Genomic DNA, 13,361 nt, shown 5'->3' on the forward strand with positions numbered 1-13,361 from the left:
GCCTTCCCAACAGTACCCCAATGTCTTATTTCAGCATTAACTCAAAAGTCCACAGTCTAAAATCTCATCTGAGACAAGGCAAGTCCATTCCACCTGAGCCCATAAAAGCAGAAGCAAGTTAATTCCTAGATACAATGGGGGTACAGGCATTGGGTAAATACAGCCATTCCAATTGGGAGAAATTGGCCAAAACAAAGGGGCTATAGGCTCCATGCAAGTCCAGAATCCAGTGTGGCAGTCAAATCTTAAAGCTCCAAAATCATCTTTGACTGCATGTCTCACATCCAGGTCACACTGGTACAAGAGGTGGGCTCCCACGGCCTTTGTCAGTTCAGCCCCTGTGGCTTTGCAGGGTATAACCACCCTCCTAGCTGCTTTCATAGGCTGCTGTTGAGCATCTGCAGCTTTTTCAGGTGCACAATGCAAGTTGTCGGATTTACCATTCTGGGGTCTGGAGGATGGTGGCCCTCTTCTCACAGCTCCACTGGCAGTGCCCCAGTGGGGACTCTGTGTGGGGGGCTTTCAACTCCACATTTCCCTTCTGCACTGCCCTAGCAGAGGTTCTCCCTGAGGGCCCTGCCCTTGCAGCAAACTTCTGCCTGGACATCCAGGCATCTCCACACATCCTCTGAAATCTAAGTGGAGGTTCCCAAACCTCAATTCTTGACTTCTGTGCACCCGCAGACTCAACACCATGTGAAAGCTGCCAGGGCTTGGGGCTTGCATCCTCTGAAGCCATGCCCTGAGGTATACCTTGGCCCCTTTTAGCCATGGTTGGAGTGGCTGGGAAGCAGGGCACCAAGTCCCTAGGCTGCACAGAGCAGGGGGATCCCTGGGCCCAGACCACAAAATGATTTATTCCTCCTAGAACTCCGGGCCTGTGATGGGAGGGGCTCCGCAAAGATCTCTAGAGACATGCCCTGTAGACATTTTTCCTGTTGTCCTGGTGATTAACATTTGGTTCCTTGTTATTTATGCAAATTTCTGCAGCATGCTTGAATTTCTTCTCAGAAAATGGGTTTTCTTTTCTATCTCATTGTCAGGCTGCAAATTTTTCAAACTTTTATGCTGTTTCCCTTTTAAAACTGAATGCTTTTAACAGCACCCAAGTCACCTCTTGAATGCTTTGCTGCTTAGAAATTCTGCCAGATACCCTAAATTATCTCCCTCAAGTTCAGAGTTCCACAGATCTCTAGGGCAGGGGCACAATGCCACCAGTCTCTTTGCTAAAACATAGTTTTACTCCAGTTCCCAACAAGTTCCTTATCTCTATTTGAGACCATCTCAGCCTTGATTTCATCGTCCATATCATTATCAGCATTTTGATTAAAGCCATTCAACAAGTGTCTAGGAAGTTCCAAACATTCCCACATTTTCCTATCTTCTTCCGAGTCCTCCAAACTATTCCAACCTCTGCCTGTTCCCCAGTTCCAAAGTTGCTTCCACATTTTTGGGTATCTTTATAGCAGTACCCCACTACCTAGCACAATTTACTGTATTAGTCCATTTTCATGCTGCTGATAAAGACTTACCTGAGATGATAATTTATAAAGAAAAAGAGGTTTAATTGACTCACAGTTCCACGTAGCTGGGAGACCTCACAATCATGGTGGAAGATGAACGGTAAAAAGCACATTGTGCATGGCAGCAGACAAGAGAGAATTGAGAACCAAGTAAAAGGGGTTTCCCTTATAGAGCTCTCAGATCTTGTGAGACTTATTCACTACCATGAGAACAGTATGGGGGAAATGGCCCCCATGATTCAGTTATCTCCCACTGGGTCCCTCCCACAACACGTGGGAATTACAGGAACTACAATTCAAGATGAGATTTGGGTAGGGACACAGTCAAACCACAACAGCAACAGAATGAGACCCTGTCTTAAAAAAAATAAAAATAAAACTTGCATATTTTAGCTTTAGGGGCCTTATTTCCACTGACATCATGTAGACACTATTTGGCAAAAGTTAGGTTCATTTACAGAGAGAGGATTTAGACACTCTGCTACCTCTAATAAAGTTTTATTTGTGCTTGTCTGGGATCACTTAGAAAAGGAAGGAAAAAAGTACTGCCATTTGTTGTCTGCTAATAGTAAGCCAGACAGCATGTGAGTGCTCCACCTGCATTATTCAACTGCTGCATCACAGCCACCAGATAAAGGCATTCAGGCACTTGAGGGTAGTATTCTGCCTGGTTCCAATTTCTGCCACTCTGTTTGAAAATTGCAGAACCAACTATTTCTGAGTTTAAATTGCAGCATTGAAAATTGTTCTTTTTTCTCTAGTTAGTTCTGAATAGAAACACTTTTATATTGAATTGAATAAAGTTAAAAGTATCCCTTAATATACAGCAACTGCATGTTAGGTCTCAAATTTTACATTCTTAGACATAAAAGAGGGGACAGTATAGCTCCTATATGTTGAATGCTTCACATCAGGCACTGGCTTTACACACATTGTCTGCAATTCTGTCAACAATCCTCAGAGGTAAGAATTAATTATTCTTGCTTTATACAGAAGTAAATTAAAATTTATCAAGATTAACTTACCTAGGGTCACACAGCTGAAAAATGATGGATGCCATCCCCAAATATCCTCCTGTACTTCTAGCTCTATATTGTTCTGTATTTATTGTAAAAGCTAATATATATTCTGTACTTACATGGACAAAGCACTCTAGGTATTTATCATATACTATATTAACTCATTTAATCCTTGCAACAACTGTGTGACATGAGTACAATTATAACCCCCATTTTACAGATAAAGAAACTAAGGAACAAAGAGGCTCAGTGTTTTTCCCTAAGCCCAGTAAGCTGGTAAGTAGCAAAGTCAAAATTCAAGCCCATCTGTCTGCCTTACTCTTAACCACATACAGTATTTCTTATTTACCTTAGGAACTTTCCATCTTACCTACTTTGGGTATCTATTTCCCATCATTGGACTTTAAGACCATAAGGGACTTCCTCTGCTGAGGACCCAAACTGAACCCCAAGACCAGGCAGTATTCTTGATATACTACTGTATGCTGCACAGGTATACCTCATCCCCTCACCCCAACTCAGTGTCTCCAAGTGGTGCTATTTGTTTCATTTGCCTATTTTAAAGATATTATTTAGTTACATAATAGAATTAGCTAATTCTATAGATGTCATTCTTAATTACATTATAGTTTTTAATTTTATATTGCAGCTTTTAATTCGATGTATGAGATATTAATTATTGATTTTGTTTATTCAACATGCATCAAGAAGCAAACTACCATATGTCAGGTGAAGATGGTTGTGTTCATAGTACATAAAATAAGGAGTAGTCCTTACAATTAGAGAACTCAATGAAGTGGATAGTAAGACAGTGAACACACTTGTTATGTGTATTAGTCTGTTCTCACACTGCTAATGAAGACATACCTGAGACTCAGTAATTTATAAAGGAAAGAGGTTTACTGGACTCACAGTTCCACATGGCTGGGGAGGCCTCACAATCATGGTGGAAAGCAAAGGAGAAGCAAAGGTACGTTTTACATTATGGTAGACAGAAGGGTGTGTGCGGGGAATTCCCCTTCATAAAACCATCAGATCTCATGAGACTTATTCACTATCACAAGAACAGCACGGGAAAAATCTGCCCCCATGATTCAATTACCTACCACTGGGTCCCTCCTATGACCACGTGGGAATTCTTACAATTCAAGGTGATATTTGGGTGGGAATACAGAGCCAAACCATATCACTATGTTTGAGGGCTGGAGAAAAAACAATAATGGGCATGTAGCACCACTTAGTTGATATTATACTATACTGGTGGGTGCCAACACTTAGAATCAGTAGCCTTCTAGCCTAACTTATTCTGGCTTAGTGCTAAGTCCTCTCCACATTAGTGAAGGAATGGCTTGATTCAAAATTTGATTTCAGCATACAAAGTGGATTCTACCGTGTCAAAGACAAGTTTTCCTAGTTCTCATATGTTCTTCTCAAGATTTCAGATGGTCAGGATAATGGTTGTTTCCTCTATTGGTTCAGGACAATAGGTTTGTACCTGACAAAATACTATCTCTGGGTTCTTTGGAATGCAGACAATTCCAGACTCTTTGGGAAGGGCCTTGGGAGATTAAAAAAAAAAAAAAAAAAAAAAAATCCTACAATTGTGGTCACCAGTTCCAGGGATCTCAAGAGGGTCAAGGTCCACCTAGAAATTTGACATTTTGTTTTGCAATTTTATCCCTTGATTTCTGGATAATTAATTAAAAAGTAATTTGGTATCTTTTAACTACAAATAAATGAAAGAAATAAAAGATGTGATCATTGAAATAATTAACTGAAATAAAAGATGTCATTTTACATTAATATGGTTTCGTAGGCTCATGGGGATCAGTTAACAAAAGGCAATTATTTGCATACCATCCTCATGATTTTCACCTACAAAACTATTTTGTATTGCTTGTCATAGAATCTAGAAGTCATATTTCTAGTATGACTTTACTCAAGAGAAATTAAAACATTTGTCCATACAAGGACTCGTATACAAATGTTCATAGCAGCCTTATTTATAATTGCCCCAATTTGGAAACAGCCCAAATGCTCATCAATTGGTGAATAAATAAATTGTGGCACACCCATACAATGTAATATTACTCAACAATAAAAAAGAATAACAGGACAAATCTGGAGGATTGCTTGTGGCCAGGAGTTACGAGCAGCCTTGGCAAAGAGTGAGACCCTATCTCTACTAAAAAAAAAAAAAAAAAAAAAATTTCTACAAATTAGCCAGATGTGGTGGTACATGCCTGTAGTCCTAGCTACTTGGGAGGCTGAGGCAGGAGAATCGCTTGAGCCCAGGAGTTTGAGGCTGCAGTAAAAGCTATGATGTGCCACTGCACTGCAACCTGGGCAACAGAACAAGACCCTGTCTCTTTTTTAAAAGTCAGTAACATACATGTGACGTCATAAACCTCAAAAGCATTATGTAAATTTGAAAATTCATCCTCAAAGACTACTACCATATGGTTCAATTTATATGAAATTTTAAAAGATGCAAAACTCTCATGACAGAAAAGAGACCAATGAGTGGTTGCCAAGAGTCAGAGAGTATGGGAGAGAAGCCGACTGTGAAGGGGCATGGGAATTTTCCAGGATGACAGAAATGTTCTATATTACGACTTCAGTGGTGATTACACTACTGTGTACTTTTGAGATGCATCTAATTGTGCACTGAATATTGGTGAATTTTATGTCTATTAAACCGAATAAAGCTGATTTCAAAAAATCATTCATAAGCCGGGAGCGGTGACTCACACCTGTAATCCCAGCACTTTGGGATTTCTGCATAGTAGCAGTATAGTGACCTGGGATTGGGCTGCTTACGTGTGAATCTTGGTCTACCAGTTGGTAAGTGGCTGGCTTTCAACAAAGTGCTTATTAAGCCTCAGGTTTCTTCACTTACAAAATGAGGATAATAATTGCACCTGGTCCACAGGGTCGTGACATGGACTCAATAGAATGCTTAGCATTGTACTTGACTTACAATGGTTCACACTAAGACTTTTTAACTTTACAATGGTGAAAAGGCAATATGCATTCCGTAGAACTCATACAGCCGTTTTGTTCTTCACTTTCAGTAAAATATTCAATAAATCACCTGAGATATTCAACACTTTATTACAAAACAGGCTTTGTGTTCGACGATTTTCCCCAACTGCAGGCTAATGGAAGTGTTCTGAGCACATTCAAGGTAGGCTAGGCTGAGCTGTGATGTTCAGTGTATTAGGTATTAAATGCATTTTTGACTTACAATAATTTCAACTTACAATGAATTTATCAGGACTTGATCCCACCATAAGTCAAGGAGCATCTGTACACCAACTGTTGGTTATTATTTTTCATCCCCACAAGACATATATTGTTCTGCATTTCTCATGCAGATTCTCCAGGCTTTTATTCTAATTTTTAAAATGTGCCAATTTTATCATGTTTGGTTTCTTCAGTCTTTTATGTATTCATGTAGATGTCTGTGAAGTATAGTTTATGCCTGTAGGCTTTAAAATATATTTAGTCAATGGTGGGTAGAACTTTTATTTTAGCTTAAAAAATTAATCTTATAAAATGCCTACTGACATTTAATGTAAGAATTATTTTAGACAATTCATGTTTTTCTCTTTTTCCCTGTGGAGTATATTTATTGACTACAGATGGAAGCACATTGCTAAGGAATGGAAAGCTGCAAGATAGAACATGCCCTTCACCTGCGTGGTTGCATAGAAACCGGTCGTTTGTCTAAATCTTGAAGAACTCAAGTGGAAAGCATACTTAAAAATGTAAAGGTTAGAATCACAAACTCCAGTTTGAATTGAAATGACTGAAAGATTGTTTCAAGAGTATAAGAATTCTATCTAAAAGAAGCGAATGAAAGGTATGTTCTGGTAAGTCCTTTATAAGTACAATTTTGAACAAACTGCTTTAAATTATGCTATAGCATGAACTGAGAAAAAGTGAATAGAAGGATATCAGGATTGCTGAAGCACAGAACCCAGAACAACAGTCCAAACCAATGATGAAGGAGAAACTAAGAGAGCAGCCACAACCAGAAGTTGATTCAGAAAGAATTAATTCGGGCCGGGTGTGGTCATTCATACCTGTAATCCCAGCACTTTGGGAGGCTGAGGCAGCTGGATTGCCTGAGCCTAGGAGTTTGAGACTAGCCTGAGCAACATGACAAAACCCTGATTCTACAAAAAATTTAAAAAGCTAGCCGGTGGTGGCAAGCACCTGTAGTCCCAGGTATTGGGGAAGCTGAGGTGGGAGGATGGCTTGAGTTCAGGCATGGAGGTTGCAGTGAGCCGATATCCTGCCACTGCACTCTAGTTTGGGAGACAGAGTGAGACACTGTCTCAAAAAAAGAAAAAAATAAAGAATTGGCCAGGCGTGGTGGCTCATGCCTGTAATCCCAGTACTTTGGGAAGCCAATACAAGTGGATCACCTGAGGTCAGGAGTTCAAGACCAGCCTGGCCAATATGGCGAAACCCCATGTCTACTAAAAATACAAAAATTAGCTGGGTATGGTGGCCTGGGCCTGTAATCCCAGCTACTCGGGAGGCTGAGACAGGAGAATCACTTGAATCCAGGACGTGGAGGTTGCAGTGAACTGAGATCACCACTGCACTCCAGCCTGGGAGAAAGAAAAAGAGAGAGAGGAAGAGAGGAAAGGAGGGAGGAAGAAAGGAAGGGAGGGAGGAAGGACGAAAGGGAGGGATTCAGAGACAAAACAGAAATCGACTTTGTTTGTCGTAATTCAAATATGCTAAAGGCGATAGCTAAGATTGGAGCTGAAGAGTATGAATATAATAGGAACCCACAAAATACCACAGCGTTGTGGTTGTTGCTTTTGTTGGTCTTAGTCTTTGTCTCTGTCTTGGTTTTGGTATTAATATTGTTTGCAAGGTACTAAACTAGCTGATTATAAATTTCAGGTTAAAAAATAAGCAGCAAGAATATCTGGAGACATTCTGACAATAAATGCAATGATAGAGCACTAGCCTTTTCACTATAGACCAATAGAAATGGAAGCAGTAGTTGTGGGGCAGGAGACACAAGAATCAGTGGCACAGAATAGAATTTCCAGAAAGAGATACCAATACACTTATGCATTTATTAATTTAGTATATGACAAAGATCGCTGCTGTGGTTTGTATGTGTCCCTCAGATTTCGTGTGTTGGTAACTTAATCCCCAATGTGATAGCATTGAAGGGTGAGCCCTTTAAGAGGAGATTGGGGCTGGGCACGGTGGCTCACATTTGTAATACCAGAACTTTGAGAGGCTGAGGCGGGTGGATCACTTGAGGTCAGGAGTTTGATACCAGCCTGGCCAACATGGAGAAACCCTATCTCTACTAAAACTACAAAAATTAGCTGGCCATGATGGTCGACACCCGTAATCCCAGATACGATACTTGGGAGGCTGAGGCAGGAGAATTTCTTGAACCCAGGAGGCAAAGGTTGCAGTGAGCCGAGATCACATCACTGCACTCCAGTCTGGGTAACAGAGGGAGATTCTGTCTTAAAAAAAAAAAAAAACAGAGAAAAAAGAAAAAGAAAAAAAGAGGAGATGATGAGCGATCTCATCATCCACTCATGGACTAATGGGTTAGCATGAGAGTGGGACTGATGGCTTTAAAAGAAGAGCAATAGCTTGGCGTGGTGACGGGCACCTATAATCCCAGCTACTTAGGAGGCTGAGGTAGGAGAATCGCTTGAACTGAGGAGGTGGAGGTTGCAGTGAGCCGAGATCGCCCCACTGCTCTCCAGCCTGGGAGACAGAATGACACTCCATCTCAAAAAAAAAAAAAAAAAAAAAAAAAAAAAGGACAGGAAGAATGATCTGAGCTAGCATACACAGCACATTCAGCCCACTTGCTATTGTGAAGCCCTGCACCACCTGGGATCTGTAGAGAACCCCACCAGCAAGAAGGCTCTCACCTGCTGTGGCCCCTCAACCTTGGACTTCTCAGCCTCCCAAACTGTAAGACATAAATTCCTTTCCTTTATAAATTACCCAGTTTCAGATATTCTGTTATAAGCAACAGAAAACAAACCAATATAATGGCATTTCAAAGTAGTGGAAAAAAACATGACATTCAGTTAATGGTTTGAAGGCAACTGGAGAGTTATTGAGGTGAAATATTATTGAATCCTCTCTCGTAATACATCAAAATGTATTCCAACTAGATCGAAGTTTATAAGTAAAAATAAAACTGCAAAAGTATGAAAAGAAGTCATGTAAGAATTTTTACATAAATCAGATTGAGGAAGACCGTCTATTTTTGACACAAAACCCAGGGGTGAAACAATATTAATAAAAAATTGATGACTTCAACTTCATAAAAATTTGTTTAAAAGCGTCTAGGTCAAAAATCATAGGCTTCAGTGGAATGTTGCTGTAAAAGAAAATTTTTAAAAACAGAAAAAAGAAAGAAAGAAAAACTACAGGCAAGGTCAAAAGATAAACCACAAACCTGAGAAAAATATTTGCATTTCCTATCACAGACAAAGGGCTTATTTCTTGACTATATACGGAACTCTTAAGCATCAATAAAAAATAGATTAACAACCCTATAGGAAAGTAGATTAAAATTTAAATAGAAAATATAAAAATAAGTAAACATCATTGAAGAATAGGAAAGATTTTTCAATCACTCAAAATAAATGCAAATTAAAACTACACTGAGAAGACTTTTTAAAATCTGAGACTGGCAAAAAATAGTATTATAAAACTGTGTTGGTGAAAGTATAGAATTCAGTTTGGCAATATCTTTGGCATATATATACCTTTTGAACCAGAAATTCCACTTCCAGGAATTTATCCTACAGATATTCTAACATATGCAGAATAACATATGGACTAGATTGTCATTATGGTATTATTTGTTTAAAAAAAAGGACTAAACGATTTAAATATAGCTAGTTACATAAATTATGATACAACTTTCCGGTGGAATAAGAAGTTTCTATTAAAAAAAAAAAAGAATGGGCTGGGAACAATGGCTCATACCTATAATCCCAGCACCTTGGAAGGCTGAAGTGGGAGGATTGCTTGAGCCCAGGAGTTTGAGACCAGCCTGAGTAACACAGGGATACCCTGTCTCCACAAAAAAAAAAAAAAAAAAAAAAAGAGAGAGAGAAAAAATAGTATGTGTACTATGTTTGGATGTGGTTTGTCCCCCTCAACATTCGTATTGAAATTTGACCCCCAGGCCAGGCACGGTGGCTCACAACCATAGTCCTAACATTTTGGGAGGCTGAGGCAGGTGAATCACTTGAGCCCAGGTGTTTGAGAGCAGCCTGGGCAACATAGCGAAACCCCATCTCTACAAAAAAATACAAAAATTAGCTGGGGTGGTGGCACGTGCCTGTAGTCCCATCTACTTGGGTGGCTGAGGTGGGAGGATGGCTTAAGCCTGGAAGATGGAGGTTGCAGTGAGCCCAGATCATGCCAGTGCACTTCCAGCAGAGCCAGACCTTAGAGAGAGAGAGAGAGAGGAGAGAGAGAGAGAGAAAGAAGGAAGGAAGGAAGGAAGGAAGGAAGGAGGGAGGGAGGGAGGGAGGGAAGGAAGGAAGGGAGGGAGGAAGGAAGGAAGGAAGGAAGGAAAAGAAAGAAATTTGATCCCCAATGTGAGGGTGTTGAGGGGCGGGGACTAGTAGGAGGTATTTGGGTCATGGGGAAGGACTCCCAAAAATAGATTAATGCCCTCCCATGGGGATGAGTGAGCTCTTCCTCTCCAGGAATTGATGAGTACCAGAGAGAGCAGGTTGTTAAAAGTCTGGCTTCCTCAGTTCGGTGTCTGTCTTCTGCTTCCTGTCTCACCATGTGATCTCTTTGCCCATGCCCACTCTTCTTCCACTTTCTGCCACAAGTTGAAGCAGCACGAGACCCTCACCAGATGCGGCTGCCCAATCCTGAACTTTTCAGCTACCACAATTGTAAGCCAAAGAAATCTCTTTTTTTAAATAAATTACCCAGCCTCAGGTATTCTAACAGTACTAAATAGACTGAGACAATGTGCTTATAAGAAATTTCCAAGATTTTCAAGATACCTCTTTTGAATAAATATATCATTAAGTGAAAAAAAGACACAAAACAATATACAGAGTATAATTTATTTATTCATTCACATATCCAACAAATACCTTTGAGCATCTGCTATGTGTCAAGCATCACATTGGAGGGATAAATCTATAAGTAAAGTAGTCAGAGGTCTCAACCATAGTGGAGCTTACACCTTGTTAAGGGAGACAGTCGATAAACAACAAACATGAACAATATATAGTATATTGGAAACTGGTAAGTTCTATGATTAAAAGAAAAGGTAGAGCAGGCCATGGGAGATCCAGGTGCTGCCTGTGGGGAAGACACTATTAAATATTGTGGTCGGCCAGGCGTGGTGGCTCACGCCTGTAATCCCAGCACTTTTGGAGGCCGAAGCAGGTGGATCATGAGGTCAAGAGATCAAGACCATCCTAGCCAACATGGTGAAACCCTGTCTCTACTAAAAATACAAAAATTAACTGGGCATGGTGGCATGTGCCTGTAGTCCCAGCTACTGGGGAGGCTGAGGCAGGCGAATCACTTGAACCCAGGAGGCAGATGTTGTAGCGAGCTAAGATTGCCCCACTGCACTCTGCCTGGCGACAGGGCAAGACTCCGTTTCAAAAAAAAAAAAAAAACCAAACTGTGGTCAGGTTGGGCCTCAGAAGGCAAGATTTGAACACAGACTTGAAGGAGATGAGAGAGTTAGCCAAAAGAAGATCTGGGAGAAGAGAGTTGCAGGCAGAGAGAGCTAGAAAAGGTCCTAAGGCAGGAGTGTGTCTGGTGAATGCAGGGAACAGAAGAGGCCAGCAAGGCTGAGCAGAGTGAGCCAGAAAGAATCAGAGCATGAAGGCAAGGAAGATAAAGCAGGCAGATCAATGCAGGGCCTACATGCAGGACTTCATCAATGCAGGACTTTGAAGTGTATTCTGAGTAAAAGCAAACAATTATAGGGTTTTACTTGTATTTTTTTTTGTTTTTGTTTGTTTGTTTTTGAGACAGCGTTTTGCTCTGTCACCTCACCCAGGCTGGAGTGCAGTGGTGCCATCTTGGCTTACTGCAACCTCTGCCTCTCGGGCTCAAGCAATTCTCGTGCCTCAGCCTCCCTAGTAGCTGGGACTACAGGTGCGCACCACCACACCTGGCTAATTTTTTGTATTTTTAGTAGAGACAGGGTTTTGCCATGTTGGCTGGCCTGGTCTTGAACTTCCAGGTTCGAGCAATCCACCAACCTCGGCCTCCCAAAGTGCTGGGATTACAGGCGTGAGCCACTGTGCCCAGCCTGCTTTTTGTTTTTGAAACAGGTTCTTGCTCTGTTGCCCAGGCTGGTGTGCAGTGGTGCAATCTCAGCTCACTGCAACTTCCACCTCCCAGGCTCAAGGCATCCTCCCTCCTCAGCAGGGACTATAGGCAGGCACCATCATGCCCGGCTAATTTTTGCATTTTTTTGTAGAGACAGTTTCACCATGTTGCCCAGGCTGGTCTCTAACTCCTGGGCTCAAGCGTTCCACCTGCCTCGGCCTCCCAAAGTGCTAGGACTACAGGTGTGAGCCACTGCACTGGGTCTATTGTAGGGTTTTGAGAGGAGTGGCATTTATGACTTATAATTTAAAAGGTTCTCTCTGTGCTTGGTGGAGAACAGACTGTGAGAGACAAGGTGGAAGTAGAGAGTATGGTAAGGCAGTGGTCCCTGTGAGAGATGCTGGTGGCCAGGACTAGGTGACAGCAGAGGAGGTGGTGAGCAGAGGCCAGATTCTGGAAATGTTTCAAAGTCATCAACAGACTTTCCTGACAGACTAGATGTGTAGCGTGAAAGAAAGAGAGGAGTCAAGGGTGCCTGAACAACCCGAAGGCCGGTGTTGCTATCAACTGAATGCGTAAGCTACAGGTGGAGCTTATTTGAAATATGTTTGTTTCAAATAAAATTTGAAATATTTATTAGACATCCAAATGATTATCTAATCAATGTCATCCATAGATGGTATTTAGAGCCATGAATATGACATATATTTACTATTTTAAAAACAAATTTTTATGTTTGTTTGTGTATATATATTCATGTGCGTATATATCATATATATAAAATACATATATAGGTATATATATATAATGCCTCTTCTCTAAACATAGACACAAAAACTGGTCACTTTGGTTGCCTCTCAGAGAACTGAGTGGCTGGAGATTGAGGGTTACATGGAGTCTTATTTTTCATGGCATATCGATTTAAATCTTTTAATTTTGAACCATATGAACTTTAAAATTAAAATAGCATTAAAAAATAATAAAAATTGGCCGGGCGCGGTGGCTCAAGCCTGTAATCCCAGCACTTTGGGAGGCCGAGACGGGCGGATCACGTGGTCAGGAGTTCGAGACCATCCTGGCTAACACGGTGAAACCCCGTCTCTACTAAAAGATACAAAAAACTAGCCGGGGCGAGGTGGTGGGCGCCTGTAGTCCCGGCTACTCGGGAGGCTGAGGCAGGAGAATGGCGTAAAAACCCGGGAGGCGGAGCTTGCAGTGAGCTGAGATCCGGCCACTGCACTCCACCCTGGGCGACACAGCGAGACTCCGTCTCAAAAAAAAAAAAAAAAAAATAATAATAATAATAATAAAAATTATAAGCCACATTATAAAGCTGCCACAAAGCTGTGCCTTAATGGTTTTTTATTGTTAATTTTTTTAAAATGCTAAGTAAAGATAAATTAATTTTACTAATTCCAAAGGCATTCATTGAATACCTACCATATATAACATACTGAATTTTTGTTTGTTTGTTTGTTCG

This window comes from Papio anubis, chromosome 6 (assembly GCF_008728515.1).
Source record: "Papio anubis isolate 15944 chromosome 6, Panubis1.0, whole genome shotgun sequence".
NCBI lineage: Eukaryota > Metazoa > Chordata > Mammalia > Primates > Cercopithecidae > Papio > Papio anubis.